Here is a 20,862-nt window from a genome sequence, read left to right as displayed (position 1 = left end):
TGCATGCAACAGACACCTTTATCAAACCCAAATACTTTATTCAGATCATCTTGTTTATTCATTGTCAGTCAACTAATATTTCCTAAATCAGTCCTCACTGCAACCTTATACTGTAGTTTCTAATCTATCCCCAATCCACAGATGAAAAAAACTGAGGCTCAGTAAAGTACTTTTCAAAGGGGCATCTGGGTAGTAAGCGGTAGAGCAAGATCTGGGCTTATAGCTGTCTGGGCCTCAAAGTGAATGAATAAAACCGGACCCTGGGCAATTGCTTTCCCCATCCTCAAGTACCAGGCTTGGAGGAGGTCGGAAGTCAAGCGTGGGTCTGACCTACTCCCGATGCACTGAAAGGAGAAACTGGAAACTCAGTTTCCAAAGTTCTTCTCACTTTGATCTCTTTCTTCAACTTTCTTTCCAACTGAAAAGAAAAAAATGTTTTAATTCCAGAAATCATTTTCTGTGGATCAAAAATTAGTTGTTGCTCAGCCATGTTGAAAGATTCCACGGAGACTGTATGTGTGTGCCCCGTGCTGCACGCCAATCCAACATCAGCCTTGCCACCACTCAAGGTGGCACTTTCTTGGTTCTGTACAGAACGTAATTTTCACTTGGCCCTGAAAAATCAATATGGAAAGACTCTAATTCCCCAGATTTCAATTTTTCAATAAAAAAGTGAAAATGAAACTCTGTGGGATTGCAGCCAAAATGGTGCCCCTGAGCCAACTGCAGTCTGGAGGGAAACTCACCGAGGGTTTCAGAGCAAAGCACCAACTTTTGACTTTGCTCTCCTCAGATAACATGGCAGCTGGGAAAGGAAGCAAATGGGATTGATGAGTCCACGTGAGGGTGAGCAGCAGTCCATCACAGGAAGATGTCTCACTCCAAAGAGATTTACTGCAGATTTCAGGCCATCCTGGGGTGCTGTTGATGGGCAATGTGGTAACAGGCAAAGAGCTGAACTTTGGACTTAAGACATAAATGCATTAAAATCCTACCTCCATCATGTAATAGCTTCTTTCCACTTAGCAGCTCTGATCATCCTGTTCTTTTAACCCCAAAGACGAAGAAGAGTCAGAGTTGCTGACTGGGTTCTCGGGGGGAAGTGGAGACAGTACATGTGAAGCCACCAGCATGATGCCTGGCTCAGAGCAGACTTTCAGTAGGGTTAGTTTCCCTTTGGCTGCCTGGCCTCCTCTTTCCCTATAACTTTATAACTGGGCTGAACAGCTGATACCCTTCAGTATGTGGTGTTGTCAGCAGAGGGCCATAGTCAACTATTGAGTTACCCAGCCTGGGACCTCCCAATCCACCCATGCCGATGACAGGCCTAAGAAAGATGTCACCACCCATCTCCAGAGACCCTCTAAAATGAGACCACCAGGGTTCCTCACCTCCTCCAGCCATGGCTGTTTGACACTGAGCCAAGAACAAGAAGAGCACCCCACCCCGTGGTGTGCGGCCTGGTCCTGTAACATGAGCTGACCCCTGTGCCCACTGGCTGTTCTGCCTGAGCCCAGGGCAGGTCGACCAGCAGAAGCTGGAGTCCTGGGCCTCTGGGGCACTGCCACATGATCCTGGGCGGGTCATGCAGCTTGAGTGCTTCTGACCCTCAGCTGTCCAAGAGGTTAATAATAGTGGGGCATGCTTGGATCCAGAGCAGCAGGATTTCGCAAAGAAAAGTCACCATAACAAGTGCGATGACAGGACATTATGAGAGAACTTTTTTTAAAAAGTCCACCTAACACTGAGATCTATTATTTCCAGGCTTTGCTCTTCTCCACATTCTGAAACAAAGCAGACAGTGAAGGCCATCGTGATAACACCCACTTCTATCCCCACTGAAGATAGATCAGTCCTATGCGGGGACTCTTGTGCCAACCTCAGTAGCTTCCAGACCTATACCTGGAGGCTGTGGAGGGTGGAAACGCAGAGGGAAGAATGGAAGAAGAGGCTAACTGCTTCACACACTGGGCTTTAGTGACTGGCCCGCCTGCACCACCCCCAGGTCCATCAGAACTGTTCCCAGGAGAAGAGGTGTAACTCTCCAGGAACTGTGGTTAGCAGACCGTGAGGGGATGGAGTAAGCGACAGGCACAAACAACGGAGGCCAGAAACAATAGAAAAGTATTCTGAATTTTTTTAGGAAATCAAAATAAGTACAAAAGCCCTCCTCGAAACATGGTTCAGTTCAGTTCAGTTCAGTTGCTCAGTCGTGTCCGACTCTTTGCGACCCCATGAATCGCAGCACTCCAGGCCTCCCTGTCCCTCAACTGGCTACGTGCAGTTGAATACCATTATGCTTTTCAGCTCAGTTTTGTCACTCAAATGTGTCCTGGCATCCGACAGCATTCTAGGCTTCCCTGTCCATCACCAACTCCTGGAGTTTACGGTAGATGGACTAAATAGAGACTATTTGGTTGATGTTAAGAATTGGGCTTGGGGAGCTTTTAAGACAGTGTTTGGGGGCTGGGCATAGGAAGGGGGACCACTGACCCAGGGTGATAACAGATTTCCCGAGTGAAAATGCCATGGATGACTGATAGTTCACTGGGACAAGAGCTGCCTAGAATGTGCCCACAAAATAGTTTATATATATACAATCTCATCTAATAACAAAGAGTCAGACACAACCTAAATACGTAACAATGGAGAGCTGGCTACGTGCAGTTGAATACCATTATGCTTTTCAGCTCAGTTTTGTCACTCAAATGTGTCCTGGCGTCTGACAGCATTCTAGGCTTCCCTGTCCATCACCAACTCCCAGAACCTGCTCAAACTCACGTTCATTGAGTCGGTGATGCCATCCAACTATCTTATCCTCTGTCGTCCCCTTCTCCTCCTGCCCCCAATCCCTCCCAGCATCAGTCTTTTCCAATGAGTCAACTCTTCGCGTGAGGTGGCCAAAGTACTGGAGTTTCAGCTTCAGCATCAGTCCTTCCAATGAACACCCAGGACTGATCTCCTTTAGGATGGACTGGTTGGATCTTCTTGCAGTCCAAGGGACTCTCAAGAATCTTCTCCAACACCACACTTCAAAATCATCAATTCTTCGGGACTCAGCTTTCTTTATAGTCCAACTCTTTCATCCATACATGACTACAGGAAAAACCATAGCTTTGACTAAATGGACTTTGTTGGCATAGTAATGTTTCTGCTTTTTAATATGCTGTCTAGGTTGGTCATAACTTTTCTTCCAAGGAGCAAGCATCTTTTAATTTCATGGCTGTACTCACCATCTGCAGTGATTTTGGAGCCCCCAAAAATAGCCCGTCACTGTTTCCATTGTTTCCCCATCTATTTGCCATGAAGTGATGGGACCAGATTCCATAATCTTAGTTTTAGGATGTTGAGTTTTAAGCCAACTTTTTCACTCTCCTCTTTCACTTTCATCAAGAGGCTTTTTAGTTCCTCTTCACTTTCTGCCATAAGGGTGGTGTCATCTGCATATCTGAGATTATTGATATTTCTCCTGGCAATCTTGAGTCCACCTTGTGCTTCATCCAGCCTGGAATTTTGCCTGATGTACTCTGCATATAAGTTAAATAAGCAGGGTGACATATACAGCCTTGACGTACTCCTTTCCCTATTTGGAACCAGTCTGTTTTTCCTTGTCCAGTTCTAACTGTTGTTTCTTGATCTGCATACAGATTTCTCAGGAGGCAGGTCAGATTGTCTGGTATTTCCATCTCTTGAAGAATTTTCCACATTTTGTTGTGATCCACACAGTCAAAGGCTTTGGCATAGTCAGTAAAGCAGAAGTAGATGTTTTTCTGGAACTCTCTTGCTTTTTCTATGATCCAATGGATGTTGGCAATTTGATCTCTGGTTCCTCTGCCTTTTCTAAATTCAGCTTGAACATCTGGAAATTCATGGTTCATGTACTGTTGAAGCCTGGCTTGGAGAATTTTGAGCATTACTTTACTAGCATGTGAGATGAGCGCAATTATGTGGTAGTTTTAACATTCTTTGGCATTATTCCTTTAAATAATTCCTTTATAAATAAATTAAATAATGTATATAAATTTATATATGTTTTATTATAAGTCTATATAATTTATATAAACAAATTAAAGGAACATTATTCCTTTAAAGGCTATTAAATTGAATGCTATTATTTCTTTAAAGGCTATTAAAATGGTGTTAAACATTTACATACCTTGATATAAAAAAGTGTCCTCAAAATACAGTATTGGGTGAAGAAAGTAGCGTCTATAAAATGTATAATATGAGCCTGTTTATGTAGAAGGAAATCCATGAATCAAGTATGAAGAGAAAGTCGCTCAGTTGTGTCCGACTCTTTGTGACCCCATGGACTGTGGCCTGCCATCCTCCTCTGTCCGTGGAATTCTCCAGACAAGAATACTGGAGTGGGTAACCATTCCCTTCTCCAGGAGATGAAACCCGGGTCTCTTGCATTACAGGCAGATTCTTTATCATCTGGGCCACCAGAAAGGCCCCCATGCATCAAGTGGTATCCTGAAACACAATCACAAAAATGTTACCTGTGGTGTTCATCAGGGGATGAGGCCTTGAGTGGCCATTTTTCTTTCTTCCTTGTTCACTTGTGTATTATTTGTCTTTCTTACAGAGAGCATTTACTTAAAAAACAAAAGCACTATAAAAAATCCATCTCTGTAAAAAATAAAATTCACCTTTTCATCTTAGTGCAAATTTATAATTAAGCCATGAGAAGGGCATTGAACATTCTCCTATTTTCCAGGATATACCACGATTAACAGAGTAAAGCTCTCTGACTTCCTAATATCATAAACATACTGGGGAGAAGAGACATAGAATAAGATGCCATCCAAGCCTAACAAGTCACCCTTCTCAACCTTCTTGCAAAGAAAACTGACACATATCTCATAAGGTCTATTTTTACATAGTCATTTCCTCCCTTTTTTCTTTAGCACTTTTCATTCAAACGTGTATGGGTATCCCCCACTGTGCAAAAATTTACTTTTATGAAAGACCAACATTATTATCTGCTTTTCCCAACTAAAAGAAATCTGAAGAGGACTCTTGATTTTTATGAGAATAGTACTCAGCATACATTTTGCAGAGAGCCATTAGAGAGTCAGGGTACATCTGGAGCTGCAAGAGTGGCTCCCAAGCTCCTTCCCCGGGAACCACGCTCAGCAGCTCAACATCCAGCCGTCAGAGCTTTGAACTGGGTCTGTGAATGTCTGTACTTTATCTTGATTTATTTTGCATCCATTGGCAAGATGTGTCTTACAATAAATGCTTCTTCGATTTACAAGCCATTCTGGCTTTTGAAAGTTTTCACAGGAACGCTGTAGTTTCAGGAAGGGGTGGGAGTGGGGGGAACCTGTATTGAGCTTGTGCTGTTTGTAAGACCTTCTATCTGGAAGCCATCCCTTCATCTGTTTGCCATACTTTGCCACAGGCCCGTTACTCAAAATAGTCATGGAGACCACAGTGGAAGGAGGAACCCGTCCATCTGAGTCGTTTGGTTCATGGAGCAAATTGACCCTGGCTTTGGGGCACCTGAAGCTCTCATAATGAAGTCGGTTTACAAAAGTGGCTCTTCCCGCCATGCTCATGTGCAAAGTTGAAGCATCATGCAGTCCTGGCTCACTCAATATTCATTCATTCAGTATTTACTGAGTGCCCACTGTGTGTCAGGATAGAGCTAAATTCTGAGTCCCCAGCAGTGAACAAAATAAAACTCTCTACCCTTGGGGAGCTTATATTCCAGTGGGAGAAGTCAGACAGTCAAACTGCTCATTTCAGGCTGTAGTAAGTGCCATGCTGAAAGACAAAGCAGGGTGAAGGGGGCAGAGGGGCGATGTTTCAGATGGGGTTCTCAGGAAAGTCCTCTCTGGTAAGATGAGCAGCCTGAGGGAAGTGAGGTGAGAGCCATGAGGACACCTGAAGGAAGGGCATTCCAGGCAGGGGCACAGGATGTGCAAAGGCCCTGTGGTAGAGCTGGCATGGCATATTCCATGTACCAGAAGCAAGTCAGTGCAGCTGGGACCCAGCAACCATGAGGAGCAGGAGAAGTAGAGGTGAGTGACGAAGGAGAGGCCAGGCTCTGCAGCTCCGGGGGCTGCTGTCAGGACTGGGGTTACATTTGAGCGGAGTGGAGAATCTTGGTGAGGCTCTGCGGCTCCGGGGGCCACTGTCAGGACTGGGGTTACATCTGAACAGAGTGGAGAAGCTTGGAAGAGCTTAGGCAGAGTTCCATGAGCTAACACGGTAGAGGCTGCACGTTTGTTCTTTTCAGAAACAGAATAGAGAAAAGAAGATACCAAATAAACAAAAAGAGGCAGTTTTTAAGAAAAAGAAATGAAAAAGTATGCTACCCAAAAGGACTGTGAACACTTCATAGGTTCCTTCCTTCTCATAATAACAATTAACATCCTATGGATCTAATGTCTTTCCCTAAAAAGCTCATAAATAATAGTCAGTCAATGGTCTTGGACAATAGAACTTGTCACGGGACAGCAATAGGAGCTTCCAGCAAAGCAGGGAGTCCCTTTGGGTCACAGAGGACTTGTCCCTACTTTGCCAGAGTTGACGGCATTTCCCTCCTCTCTCTGCATCCAAGGTACACCCTGGGCATATGCAAAGGATAACAAGCTGCATCTTTCTCTTATGTAGGTCAAAACTCATAGTCTTGTCATGTTTTATCTTCAGTACTAAATTAATTTAAATATGGTAATAATAAAAGTATTAATAAAATGAAGTAAAGCTAATATTTGGGGTTCCCTGATGGTTTAGTGCTAAAGAATCTGCCTGCAATGCATGAGATTCAGGAGACACGCGTTCTATCCTTAGGCCGGGAAGAGCCCCTGGAGGAGGGCACGGCAACCCACTCCAGTATTCTTGCCTGGAGAATCCCATGGACAGAGGAGCCTGCTGGGCTACCATCCACGGGGTTGCAGAGAGTCAGACACAACTTAGCAACTGAGGCACCACCAAGGCACTATCCCTGCGTGCTAAGTTGCTTCAGTCATGTCTGATTCTTTGTGACCTTATGGACTGTAGCCCACCAGGCTTCTCTGTCCATGGGATTCTCCAGGCAAGAATACTGGAGTGGGTTGACGTGCCCTCCTCCAGGGGATCATCTCCACCCAGGGATCAAACCCACGTCTCTTACGTCTCCTGCATTGGCAGGCAGGATCTTTTACCGCTAGCGCCACAGCCAATGTCTTAGTCGTGATGGATACTTTGTAATTTCCAGGCCTTTAGAGTTAGAGTTTTCCTTTTTCCATCAGGACCCACTTTTCTGTGTTACGCTTAAGGAGACGGTCCTTATTACATGCATTAGCTCAAAGGAAAGCTGGTACTTAAAATTCCCACTCATGGATTTCAGGGTGAAAGTGAAGTGAAGTTGCTCAGTCGTGTCCGACTCTTTGCGACCCCATGGACTGTAGCCTACCAGGCTCCTCAGTCCATGGGATTTTCCAGGCAAGAGTACTGGAGTGGGTTGCCATTTCCTTCTCCAGGGGATCTTCCTGACCCAGGGATAGAACCCGGGTTTCCAGTATTGTAGGCTGACGATTTACCGTCTGAGCTACCAGGGAAGTGGATCTCAGGATAGGATAAGCATCATGGTGTGAAGAGAGAGGAAGAGGAGAGGAGAGACTTGGATATTTTTAAAGAGGGTGGGAAGAGAGGGGAGGGAGAATGCTCTCGCAGGCACTGAAAGTCAGGGCACAGAGTATGCAGAGTCGGCCTCCCACCCCCAGCAGTGCACACAGAACACAGAGAGAGGTTTGAGGCCGCTTCCCCACCTGAAGTCCTGCCACTGATTATAGAACCACCTTGTAAAGTCACTCTCAGAACAAAGCTCTTGCTGAAGGCGGCCCACACCCTGGGGCTGGCCAGTTGTGTTCAAGGCGGGGTTTCCCGGCAGAGCCGCCCATGCCATGTGGGCCGCAGCTGTATCCAGGACCCCCACGGAGGGTCTCTCTGCCTCCCGCCCCACTCCCCTCACTTGGGTCTCGTGTGCTTGGCCGCTCTTGGCACGCGTCCACCCCAGCAGGCCGGTGTCAGATCAGGAGCCGTCAGTGCAGGCAGGTGGGCTCAGCTCTCCAGGCTCTGCCTGTGGGGCTCATCGCAGGGCTGGGGAGATGGTGGGGGATGGAAACCCAGCAAGAGGGTGGAAAACGACGCTTCAGTCATCTGGACACACAACTAGAAGGAGCCCTTCACTCAGGCACGACCCTGCCCTGGGGGACCACGGCGCTTTAACTTTCGGCCTTAGAAACTCATCCCGCAATCATGAATTGAGCAGCTGCAAGTCCCCCCACCCTTTTTTTTTTTAAATAAGAAAAGCAAGAATGATATTTGTTACATCTTGATAAATGTGAAAGCCTCTCTCTGTTCGCGTTGGTGCGTGACCTTGTTCACTGTGACAGGGTGTCTGGAAATGGCCATTTGTTCGAGTCAACCTAACTCAAACCAATCTGAAAACTTAAAAAGTGTCCTGCCCACTGGAGAAGCCCACAGATGCAATCCCCTTTGTGTAAAATGGAATCCACTACATCATCAAGGGGCATTCCAAAAGATGGCCACCCAAATGTCACCCCTGGTTGTCTTTGGAGGGTAAGACCTTGAGTGATTTTTTTCCTTTCATCCTTGTTCTCCTCTGTATTATTTGGGAAGAGGACAGCGAGAGAAAGACCAACAGCACACAGCTCTCTCCTTGAGGAGAGACCAACCCAAAGACCACACAGAGCTCCGTGCCCCGCAAAACACGGTCATCTATTTACTGCTCTCAAAACTTTTCCACCAGAGCATTTCTGCACGATCGGAGGACAGTGAAGCTGAGCGCCTGACATAACCCACCAACGATGCTGACTTCTTAAAAGCCTGTGTTTCTCCCTAAAATTCATGCAAACTTTGTGTTACACTTCACAATATATTGTTGAAGTATAAAAATGTCCTTGGTGGTCTATCATGAAGCAAAATTAATGGTCCAAGAAAGTGCTCCAGGTTTATCCTGTGACTCTCCATGTGCCCAAGCTTCGCAAGTGGTACACTGGTAAAGAGTCCACCTGCCAGTGCAAGAGACCCAAGTTCAACCCCTGGGCGGGGAAGAGCCTCTGGAGTAGGAAATGGCAACTGACTCCAGTATTCTTGCCTGGAGAATCCCATGAACAGAGGAGCCTGGCGGGCTATAGTCCATGGGGTCGAAAAGAGTCAGACACAGCTGAGCAGCTAAGCACTTCCTGTGCCCAGGGTGACTGTCAGGATTTCCAGGATGAGGGCCTCCCAGAGCAGCAAGGAGGCGGCAGTGGACCCAGATCCAGGCTTCACAGACTTTAGATTCTCTGCTAGTCTCCTTCCCCTAGGGAAGCTTCCCTGGTTGAGTAATGCAGGGTTCTTTAAGTCTGAAGTGCTGGTCAGGTGAGCTTAAAATGGGCTTACCTGAAATGTATCAGAATCCTTACACTAGAATTGCTTATGAAACAACTTGCAGGCTCCAAAAACTTCAGCTGCATCAGTAATTCCTCACCAATCCTCGGTGATATCTTATGGATATCCTGGACATGCCTTTGACCCCTCGGACTGGGATTTACACTTGTTGGCTTTTATTCTATTTTCAGGCTTTTTCTAGACCTGCAAAACCTGTTTGACCACAGCCCTTAAGCCTTTATGACTGAGATGAGCCACCTTGACTAACAGCTGACACCGCTGGCAGACACAGCACTTCAGCTTTCCTCAAACTTACAGTCAACCCTTAGCACCACAGCGCAGGCTTCCCAAGGCACTTGAGGAAAAGTCACTTGCAGTCTGTCTTCTGGGGACACTCATCTTGTTTTGAGGCTATTCTTGTGGTCAATAAAGATGAAGAGTTTATGCAAGTCCATAGAAACATTCTGGTACACTTTCTGGTTCTCATCTTGGATCGGACAGCAAGCTTTAATCGTTTAGGCTGAAAAAGACCAGTTCTGGCCATTTACACTGGAGAACAGATCATGCCGGTTATCATGGATTTTGGACAAATCTTATGCCAATGAACTGAACCTTAGGATATTGTCTTAGGAAGGTCTTAGGACAAGCACACTTCCCCTGTGAAAGGTAAAGCAGCTGTGACAGCCACTGAAACATACATGACGACATCTGGTCTGTTCTTCAACCTCTCCTATCTAACCTGTGGCCAAGGTCGTGCTGTAAAAATTAAAGTTTGTTGTTGTTGTTTAGTCGATCTTTTGAAACTCCCTGGATGGTAGTCCACCAGGCTCCTCTGTCCATGAGATTCTCCAGGCAAGAATACTGGAATGGATTGCCATTTGCTCCTCCAGGGGATCTTCCCAACCCAGGAATCAAACCCGTGTCTCCTGCATTGACAGGAGGATCTTTACCACTGAGCCACTAGGGATGCCCATAAATTAAAGTACTAAGATTTATTCAGAGTGTCCCTGACAAAAGGGTTTTGCCAGCAATGGAGAGAGTAAAGAAACTGAACAGAAATGTCTCAATCAGCTTTTTTTTTTTCCATCAAAATGGTGATAACAGAACAATGAAGTCACACAGTGTCAGAAGCACAAAACTGCTGCTCCTCACACACTTGAAATATTATTGATACCTGGAATCAACTAGTCTAAAAAGGAAAAAAAATAAAAATTTTTCCTTCATATTGGATTTTTAGGGCTGAAAATGTGCTGTTTGCTAAACCAAAACAAAACACCAGCTACTAAACTGCTAAATGATGTCAGGCAGGTCAGATTTTTTGGAAGAACTTTTGTTCAGATCAGTATGCTTTACGAGTGAAGTTGGCTACAAGTATCAGAAAACATTGCTATAGTGGCTTAAAGAAATAGGCTTTTATTCCTCTCTTAGGACAAGGTTTGGAGGTGGCAGTCCAGGGCAGGTGTGGTGTCTCAATGATGCTCTCAGGGACCAGATCCCTCCCATCTTTCTGCTTCTCACTCCATTCTTAACCTGGCCAGGCTTCCATACTCATCTGCTGACTGACACCTGGGCCTTTGACATCTACCTCCTGGAAGTGAGGTGGGAATAAAGAGTAAAAGAGGCTTTCTCCTCGTAAACCTCAGCCTTTTTATTTATAAAGGACATTCTCCCGAGGACTTCTTCCGACTTCTCACTGGCCTGACTATGCTAAGTGGACTCTACCAGCTGTATGTAGAATGACAGTGTTGTTGGTCAGCCATGCTGCTACCCAAAAATGAAACTGGGGCTTTCTAAGACAGAAGTCCGGGGAAATCCTACATGGTAGGTGAAGAATGAGACGTATCTGCCACAGTGACTGGGACCTCGCGAGGAATTTTGCAACCTCTATATGAGTCAGGATCCATCCTACCAAAAATTTCAACAGTTGTCCACCAGATTCACAGCCAGTCTGTGGCTACAGTGAGTGGCACCAGACCGAAAGCAAGTGTCCCAAGGACTATGATGCCTGTGGCCTTAAACGAGGGGAAAGAATGAGATTACACGTATCTTCTTCTAGCATTCTAATGGTGCATAGCAATATCATCACCAGATGTTACCAGTTAGGCAGTTCATTCATATGGCTCATGTTTGAATACACAATTTTCCTTTATGGCTAAGAAAGTGATTCCTTTCTCTCCCACTCACTCTTCCTTTTCTTCATGTTGACTATTAGACAAGGCTACTTAAATTCCCTTTTTCCAATGATTTGAACAGTTGACTATACCTCTCAGCACTTTCTAGAATTGTGCCCTGGCATTGCTTGTCATGCAATGACATGTTCTTCCTTAAGGAGGTTCCTGCCCAGGACCAACTGACTCGGTAAATTTCTGAACAATGTCAATAGGTTAGGTTTAAAATTAAATATTCACATCTTTCAAAGTCCTGTTGGCATCTACAAACACTATTTTATAAATTATTCACAGTTCATAACTTGCTAATAGCTAGTGATATTATTTTGAATATATGGCTTACTGCACAGTATTACTTATAAATCTAAATAGCAAGATTTATACGTGCTGGGTTGCTTGCTAAATAACACCTTTACACAATCAAATTGTATTTGGCTTATGCTTGGTTATGACCTTCAGATCATATTAAAAAAAAAAAAAAAAAAAAAAGCTCCTCTGTATAACCAGTCATTTTTCTCTCTCAAACCTGGGATTCCATGGAGTTTTATTCTAAGTACACAAACTCCACAGGCAAGAAAAAAACATGTCTAGTAAAAGAAGGGGCCATGAAAACTGAGTTCCTTCTACTAAAACTAAAGAAGTCGGGCAGTTAAAAACACCTAGCAGGAAACACATTGCCATCTTGTATTAATATTCACCCTCATCTAGTACTCGTGATGTTTCTTCATTTCATAAGAATGTGATTCACTCCTTCTTTGGAAAGACCACCCTTTGCCAGGACAAATGTAAATACCTTCACAAAGGCGTAAATTTAAGAGAACAGCATATTTGAAAGACTGTCTCCTCGCTGCCCTAGAGCAGGGGAACCAGCAGCACGTGGTGAAAGCCAGCTTTGAGCCCAGGTACTCTCACTCCAGAGCCCATGTCTTCCCTATTGCGCACCTTCGAGCCCCACCCTGCAACACCACCAGCCAACACTCCGGCCAGAGAGGACCCTGTGGATTTCATACACTGCTGGGGGAAACCCTCACCCCAGCTCTTAGGAAAAAGGGGAAGAATTATTTGAACTGGGAAGCCCGGAGCACCCAAGCCAGAGCAGTAAGAGTGTGCCCCACCCAGCAATGTAGAATTGAAGGAGAAATAGGGGAACAGCAACAGCACAAACGCTAAGTGTGAAAAGGCCAATTGATGAAGTTGCTCTCTCGTGTGCAAACAACAGAGCTATAAAAAGAACTTTTCAGCTTCTCAGTCAAACCTTTGTGGTATCTCCACCCCAGAAACAGCCTCAAAATTAAACTCTCAACTTCTTATTTGGGGGCCAGTTTCATTTGAATGTGTCCTTATTTACCTCCTCTTAGGTCAGAATGACCCTGCCCCCAGCCCCCAGCCAAGCTCAGCTGGACAACCTAATGTACACTCAGAGCTCAAGAAATCTTTTTTTTTTTTTTTTTTTAAAGAAGCCCCATCACCAGCCTGTATTTCAGAAGTAGCAATCACATATCCAGCCAAAGTGAAATTAAGAAATTTGCATGTCATTTATTAATATCTCTCCTGTCTGTCAAGCAGCCTTCAAAAACATGTTTTCCTCCTTTAGAAAGAAGCAGATCGGAATGAGAAGAGTCACACAAAGGACCTCAGACTAGGCTATGTTTTTCCAGGGGGGAAGGAGGACAGTGGCCAACAATACATCCTCCTCCCCATCCTAACATCTGGAACGTTCTTTCCTACCTAGAGCCACTCGTATCTTGTCTTCAGAGTGGTCTCCTCCCCAGCACAGTCTATCTTGAAGTCAAAAGAGTCATTTGAAATACTCTAAGAAAGCTAGATTAGGAACTTGTTGCTTCATTAAGAGGGACAATGATATGGTGCTGCTGGAAAAAAATGTGCTTATGTTTCAGAAGTAAAAGCAAAGCATTTGGGGAAGAAATATAATATTTCTGAGTTACTTTAAAATACTTCAGTAAAATTTTTTTTACCATAAAATAAACATAGCAAAATGTTAACCAGTTACATATCCAGATAAGAGTCAACTCATTAGAAAAGACCCTGATGCTGGGGAAAATTGAAGACAAAAGAAGTGAGCACTAGAGGATGAGATGATTAGACAGCATCACCAACTCAGGACATGAATTTGAGAAGACTCCAGGATATAGTGAAGGACTGTGAGCTGCAGTCCATGGGATCACAAAGAGTCAGACACATCTTAGCGACCGAACAGCAACAGTAAAGTGTCCATTATACGTTTCTCTCCACTGTTTTGTGTGTTTGAACATTTTCATGACAAAAATCCCCAAAACTCCCAGATGGAACTTGCCCAAAATCCCTGCCCCTCTTGGCCTCTCATGCTGCTGGTCCTCACTGTAGGCTCTTAGTCAGTGTTGCCAAGGAGCTGGACACTACAGCCAGAAGGGAGGTCAATGGTGACTGTAACTATAATATCATTCAGGACACTTTGTCCATGTGCCAGGCACCGTTCAAAGCACTTTATATGAATTACATCACTGAATCTTCACAGTACCCTTTGCAGAGGCTGAATTAGTGACTCTGACCCCATTTTACTGAGAAGGAAAGGGACACCTAGAGGTGTTAGCATGGCCAAGGCCACTCAGCTAGTAAGTGGCACAGCCAGAATTTCAACCCAGGCAGTTACATTATTAGGGTAAATTACTTATTTGATTATTTGGCCGTGGGTGGGTGCATTCTTTCCTTACTTTCCCCCAAATGGGTTCAGATTATATGGTCTCTGAAAATCATTGGCTGATATATTCTTAAGTTCATTGTCCAAGTACTGGCTCACAGGAGATTGGCAGCAGACACTGGGAGGATGTAAGAAGCAGATCATCACCTTGGGCAGGCAAGACTCCCCACCAAAAAAAAGATCAGACAGGAGTTGCTGAAGCCCATTTTGACCTCCTACCAAAGCCCACAGGTCAGATTATGCAAGACTGAATGGCCCAGTCATTGGATGATGAAGGCTCTTCCAGGAGAAGCCCAAAGCTAAGGCCAGACTCCTCAGGTAGCTAGTGAAGTCCCTTCAATGGATGAGTGTATTTGCTCTCACTGTCATCTGCCTCGGGAAGAAGTCTGTATGAATATTGGAGTGAGCACCTAAAAGGAGGGCCTTGGACTCAAGGAAGGTGGTCACTCATTCCCTGGATCCTGAAGAGTGAAGTCCAGACTCTGGGCAGGGACGGACAGGCTCAAGGGTTCTCCCAGTAAGCTAAGACCTCACTTACCAGTGTCCAGGGAGCAAGAGAGAGATTTCCAAGGAGGGGGGTCTCGATAGAAGGCCGTGGCTTCTGACAGCGACAAAGCACAACACAGACAGGTCAGAGGACCACATGCGCCTTCCTGGGCCTTGCTAGGGAGCTGCCCTGGCTGAAACACCCAGCTTCTCTGGCCGCACAACAGGTCTACCACCTTCAGCATACCCTCACAACCTGGGAAGTGGTGGGAATTTGTTTGCATTAGCCTGCCTGCCCAGCTGTTCTAAATCCTGTGCCTTGTGTCTCACAGAAGTACTCTGCAGCCTTCAAGTGGTTTAAAGCACATATTTCTGTTGCTTTTTCACAAGTATTTCAAATCACTGGTAATCAGAGAAATGCAGATTAAAACAACAATGTAACAGCCTTTTTCTACCCTCAGGTTTGAAAAAGTTTAAAAGAATAACAGCCAGTGTTGGCATATGTTGAGTTACTCTTTTGTCCTACCCCAAGCCCTGAACGATGTCTGAGATGGAGAAATAGAAGAACCAGTCCCTAGTTACAGTGTTTGGGGTAATAAGCATGTCCTCAGCATCAATCAGGGCTGTGAGGACTTTGGAATAGAAAACCGTCTGATTATCTGATTGATGCACTTATTATCTCATTCATTCAGGAGATATGTGTTGAATACCTAAGAAGCACAAAGGAAAGTAAAACCATCTAATGCTCGGTGTGGGGAACCCTGAGCCAGGCTGTTGATGAATTACTCTGTGAGGTTGGGCAACAAGATTCCCTTTTCACAGAAGGTAAATCAGTCACCGATAGTCAGCCAGCTAATGAAAACTTTGCTAGAGGCTCTGTGAGAAAGATGCAGAATGCCCCCTGCCCTTTTGGGGCTTCCCCAAAGGGGAAGGGGACAGAGAACTAGCACCCAGATAGCCCCAACGCAAACACACAGAGTCCCGAAGCTGGGGTCATTCAGGCCATGCAGACCCCAGGGAATTCGAGAAGAGAGGATTTGGGAGCACATGAAGCTGTGCTCCAAAGGCTTCTCTGAGAAATATTGGAACTGAATCTTTTAGTATGAGTCACGTTAACAAACAGATGCAGGCAGGGAAGGGAGATAAGCAGAATACTCTAGAGGGAGAGGTTTGCTTGGGCACATCAGCGAAAAAGAAAGGCCAAGGTATTCTCAGGAAAAACTGCCACTAAAGAAAAAAAATAAATGAACAAGCCCAAACACAAATTTACGTGGCCCTTTAAAAATTCAGGTGGAATGAAACTGGTTCTAGTTCACAAAAGAGATACATACAAGACCCTGAGAAGGAGACACAGCTATGGAGGGTGTCCACCAGACTTGAGAATGTGAGTTTGAAAATGAGTTCAGGATGCAGTACAGTTGAGGATAGTCTAATAGTCTTTCCAGTGGCAGGGAATGTTTTGAGGGGAAGAGACTGTACCGAGTAAAGAGAAGATGGACAGAATTCTACATGCTTGTTACCAAGTGCAGCCAAGGGAATGATGGAGATGGAGGCTGGGGAGGAAAGCGGCTCCCTAAACTGGCACTTTCAGTCCCTCCTGTGCACAGCACATTTCCAGATGTTCAAGCTGGATTTAGAAAAGGCAGAGGAACCAGAGATCAAATTGCCAACATCCGTTGGATCATAGAAAAAGCAAGAGAGTTCCAGAAAAACATCTATTTCTGCTTTATTGACTATGCCAAAGCTTTTGACTATGTGGATCACAACAAACTATGGAAAATTCTTCCAGAGATGCGAATACCAGACCGTCTGACTTGCCTCCTGAGAAATCTGTATGCAGATCAAGAAGCAACAGTTAGAACTGGACATGGAACAACAGACTGGTTCCAAATAGGGAAAGGAGTACGTCAAGGCTGTATATTGTCACTCTGCTTATATAACTTATATGCAGAGTATATCATGTGAAATCCTGGGCTGGATGAAACACAAGCTGGAGTCAAGATTGCTTGGAGAAATATCAATAATCTCAGATATGCAGACGACACCACCCTTATGGCAGAAAGTGAAGAAGAACTAAAGAGCCTCTTGATGAAAGTGAAAGAGGAGAATGAAAAAGTTGGCTTAAAACTCAACATTCAGAAAACTAAGATCATGGCATCCGGTCCCATCACTTCATGGGAAATAGATGAGGAAACAGAAGAAACAGTGAGAGACTTTATTTTTCTGGGCTCCAAAATCACTGCAGATGGTGACTGCAGCCATGAAATTAAAAGACACTTGCTCCTTGGAAGAAAAATTATGACCAACCTAGAGAGCATACTAAAAAACAGAGACATTACTTTGCCAACAAAGGTCTGTCTAGTCAAAGCTATGGTTTTTCCAGTGGTCATGTATGGATGTGAGAGTTGGACTATAAAGAAAGCTGAGCACCAAAGAATTGATGCTTTTGAACTGTGGTGTTGGAGAAGACTCTTGAGAGTCCCTTGGACTGCAAGGAAATCCAAGCAGTCCATCCTAAAGGAAATCAGTCCTGAATATTCATTGGAAGGACTGATGCTGAAGCAGAATCTCCAGTACTTTGTCCACCTCATGCAAAGAACTGACTAATTTGAAAAGATCCTGATGCTGGGAAAGATTGAAGGCGGGAGGAGAAGAGGACAACAGAGGATGAGGTGGCTGGATGGCATCACCGACTCAATGGACATGAGTTTGGGTAAACTCTGGGAGTTGGTGATGGACAGGGAGGCCTGGCGTGCTGCAGTCCATGGGGTCGCAAAGAGTTGGACACAAATGAGTGACTGACCTAAACTGTACATGGCACCTTTCCTCTTCCAGGTGAGGTGCTCAACAACTGTGAAGAATGAATAAAAAAAAAAAAAACAAATTAACCGAGGCCAGAAACCCAAATACTTAATGTGAGTGAGCACAGGCCCAGTACTAAAAGTAGCCAGAGGGAATAAAGTGATCTAAGAGAGTCATGAGCTCAAGTCCCCTGAGTGCTGTTTGCTTGTGCACAGGAAGAGGTTATTTACAAGAGGAGCCACAAGAACCTGAGCGAATGAGTGTGGGTGCCAGAACCTTCTTCCTAATGTGATCAAGACCAGTAACTACATATTGAGAATTCTAAATTTGTCCAGGATGCCACGTTTCACTAAAGCCTCAGAGTGTGTCCAATTATCTCAAGAGAAGAATGTTATGAAATTCTCATTACTGAGGTCACGTTAATTCACATTCATCATATGTGAATGGAATGCAGGTGCTGACCACGCAGCATCTTGAGGGAAACTATCAACCAGAACTGAATAAAGGTTAGGGAATAATAACAGCTACTGTGATTTAAGCACTTATCACGCTCTGGGCAGAGACCTGAGTGCTTTAACATCCAGTATCGATGCCTCCTTTGTTCCAAGTGCTCAGGAAAAGACACATGCTCTGACACCTCATTTCTTACACATTTTCTCATCTAATCCTCACAGTGATCCTATTGCTAACCCTATCTTATAGTTGAGGAGATTGAATCATGTAATTTGCCCAATATCGTGCATCTGTAAGTGGCAAAAAGGATTCAAATTCAGTGAGTCTGATTCTGGAAATCACGTCCTTACCCCACACTCTAGGACTTGGTAGGATTCTGCATGCAAAGGCATCTCTTGAGTTCTCAGGACTGTGTGGCCACCTAGGGGGATGCATGCAGAGGAATGACATTGTTTGGGAGAGCCATCCCTGAAAGGACAGAGTAGCCTGGAGACCCAGGGAAGTCTGCTCCCCATCACTTTGGATTACAGCCTGTGTCGCATTCCAGTGTTGTGTTTCCAAGGCCTCATGGCCTCGAGACAGGCAGCAGGAAGCAATTCCAGTTTCTGGCCCAGACCTTGAGTCCTTTAAAACTTTCTATCTAACTACACTTCCACTGGCTTTCATTTCTGCAACCCTTCTTACAGAAATACTCTACTGAAAGTAAGTGAGAGGGGAACTGATTGAGCTGACTGAGAATTTCCTTAATTTCTACATCCAATTCCTATGACTAATGTGCTGGGGAAAGGGCAAAGTCTGTCTAGGTATGATTGTGTTTTGCATAAACTTTTATGCATGAAGTGGCTCTATTTGCAACTAGATCAGATCCAAATTTCAGAATCATTGTAATGAATGACTGCAGTAAAGGTCTGTTTTAAAAAGAGAGAGAGAGAGCAAAGTCGCGTCAGTCAGCTTTGGCCTGCATTATAAAAGCCCTGGAGTGGACATTCCTGCTTTGAAGCTTTATTCTCTTCTCTTCTCTGTCAAAGCTGCTGAAGGCACTGCAGACGTGGACCACCCAGCAACTCTGGGAGCTCAAGGAATGCCTGGTTCAAAAGATGAGCAGAATGAGCATCACCTCCTTCACTCAGTCTGCCTCTGACCTTGAACCACAGTCTTGCATCCTTGATTGGGACACCAGTGCGGTGCCCAGGCCTGCTGCCTTCCTTGTGGTATTAACCCGGGCAGGCTGGTTGCCTGTTCTAGTCATGCTGCCGTGAGCAGAAGTCCTTTTTGGAAAGCTCCTTCAAAGTCATTGCCCTGCCTTTCTCCTCTGGCCCAGCTGTTTCCAAATGCAATGTACATGAGACTCAGAGGAACTTGCTGAACTGCAGGCTCTGATTCAGTAGGGCGGGGATGGATCTTGAGAGTCTGCATTTCTAACAAGCTCCCAGGGTTGGTTTTGGGAACAATTAAAGGTTAATCAGTGTCAAGAATGCTGACCAAAGCAGATGAGACAGCCACTGGCCACTACTATTTTTGTCTTCCCGGAGCATGTGCTTTGCTTGCTTTTTGAATTTGTTTTTCTGGTAACAAATCTTTCCCTCCTAGCCACAGTCATGGATATGCAGACTCAGTCTGGGACAAAGAGAGTCCTGCCTGGGATTGATATGAGAACAATGGTGGGAACGGGGAAGTAAGGATTAGTGGGGAGCAGGCCGTCCTTTCCTAGAGGTTACTAAACTGGGATGATGTAGTCTTGGGGTAGCCATCCTGCTTGGCACATACAGGAAGTCAACTGCAATGACAGAAAATTAGATGAACTTACAGAGAAACTGGAAGAGGCAGAGATTTGACGATACCATTTAAACCCCTAAATCCAGACAGAACTGATGCTGATTTGCTCCAGCATTTCCAGTTATGGGAACCAATAAATTTGCTTTTTTCACTTAAACTGAGTTAATCCCTGTCACTTACAAATAAAAGTGGGTAAGGCAATTGGGGTCAAAAACAAAGTACATAGTGAAGATGGTTTTGTGGCGTGATTTCAAAAACAGTTCCTAAAGGCCAGTTCCTGAAATGTCTGACCAATGGTGATTTCTCTGGAGTAACTGCTTAGCCTCGCTTGGCCACTAGGAGAAGGATAGCCCTCGTTTAGATTTTTTTTTAATATGTAATCTTATTTATTCATTTGTTTTTGGCTGTGCTGGGTCTTCGTTGTTGTGCAGGCTTTTCTCTAGTTGCAGTGAGTAGGGGCTACTCTCTAGCTGTGGTACTCAGGCTTCTCATTGCAGTGGCTTCTCTTGTTGCGGAGCATCAGCCCTAGGCCATGCAGGCTTAAGTAATTGCAGCATATGGCACAGTTGAGTTGTGGCTCCAAGATTCTGGACCACAGGCTCAATGGCTGTGGCACACTGGCTTAGTCACACCACAGCATGTGGCATCTTCTTGGATCAGGGATCAAACCCATGTCTCCTGCATTGGCAGGTGGATTCTTTGCCACTGAGCCACCAGGGAAGCCCTGGAATGTTCTTAAATGATCTTGTAACTAACTTCATTGCAACATCTCTTGGGAACCCCAAATTCGCTGGAATGAAGTGAAGTTAACCATTACTTAAAACATCTCTGTACCCTGGATAGCAGAGACCAGGGAAGAGGATACTGCCAACAGAGCCTTGAAAAAATGATCCAGCCTGGCTTTCCTAAGGGCCTGATCTCCAAGGACAGATAATACTATAAAAGAAACCCGAAATCCTTCCCCAGGGAATGTTTGGATCATACCTTTCATGATCGTATTAAAACATTTTATAGAAGCTCCACCTAGGCAGTTGTTTCTTCCTGGATTTTTAGTTATATAGGAATTTAATTAACACAAGATCTTGATTCAAA

The sequence above is a fragment of the Bos javanicus genome, chromosome 16 (assembly GCF_032452875.1).
Source record: "Bos javanicus breed banteng chromosome 16, ARS-OSU_banteng_1.0, whole genome shotgun sequence".
NCBI classification, from domain to species: domain Eukaryota; kingdom Metazoa; phylum Chordata; class Mammalia; order Artiodactyla; family Bovidae; genus Bos; species Bos javanicus.
Note: the sequence above shows the minus strand (reverse complement) of the source record.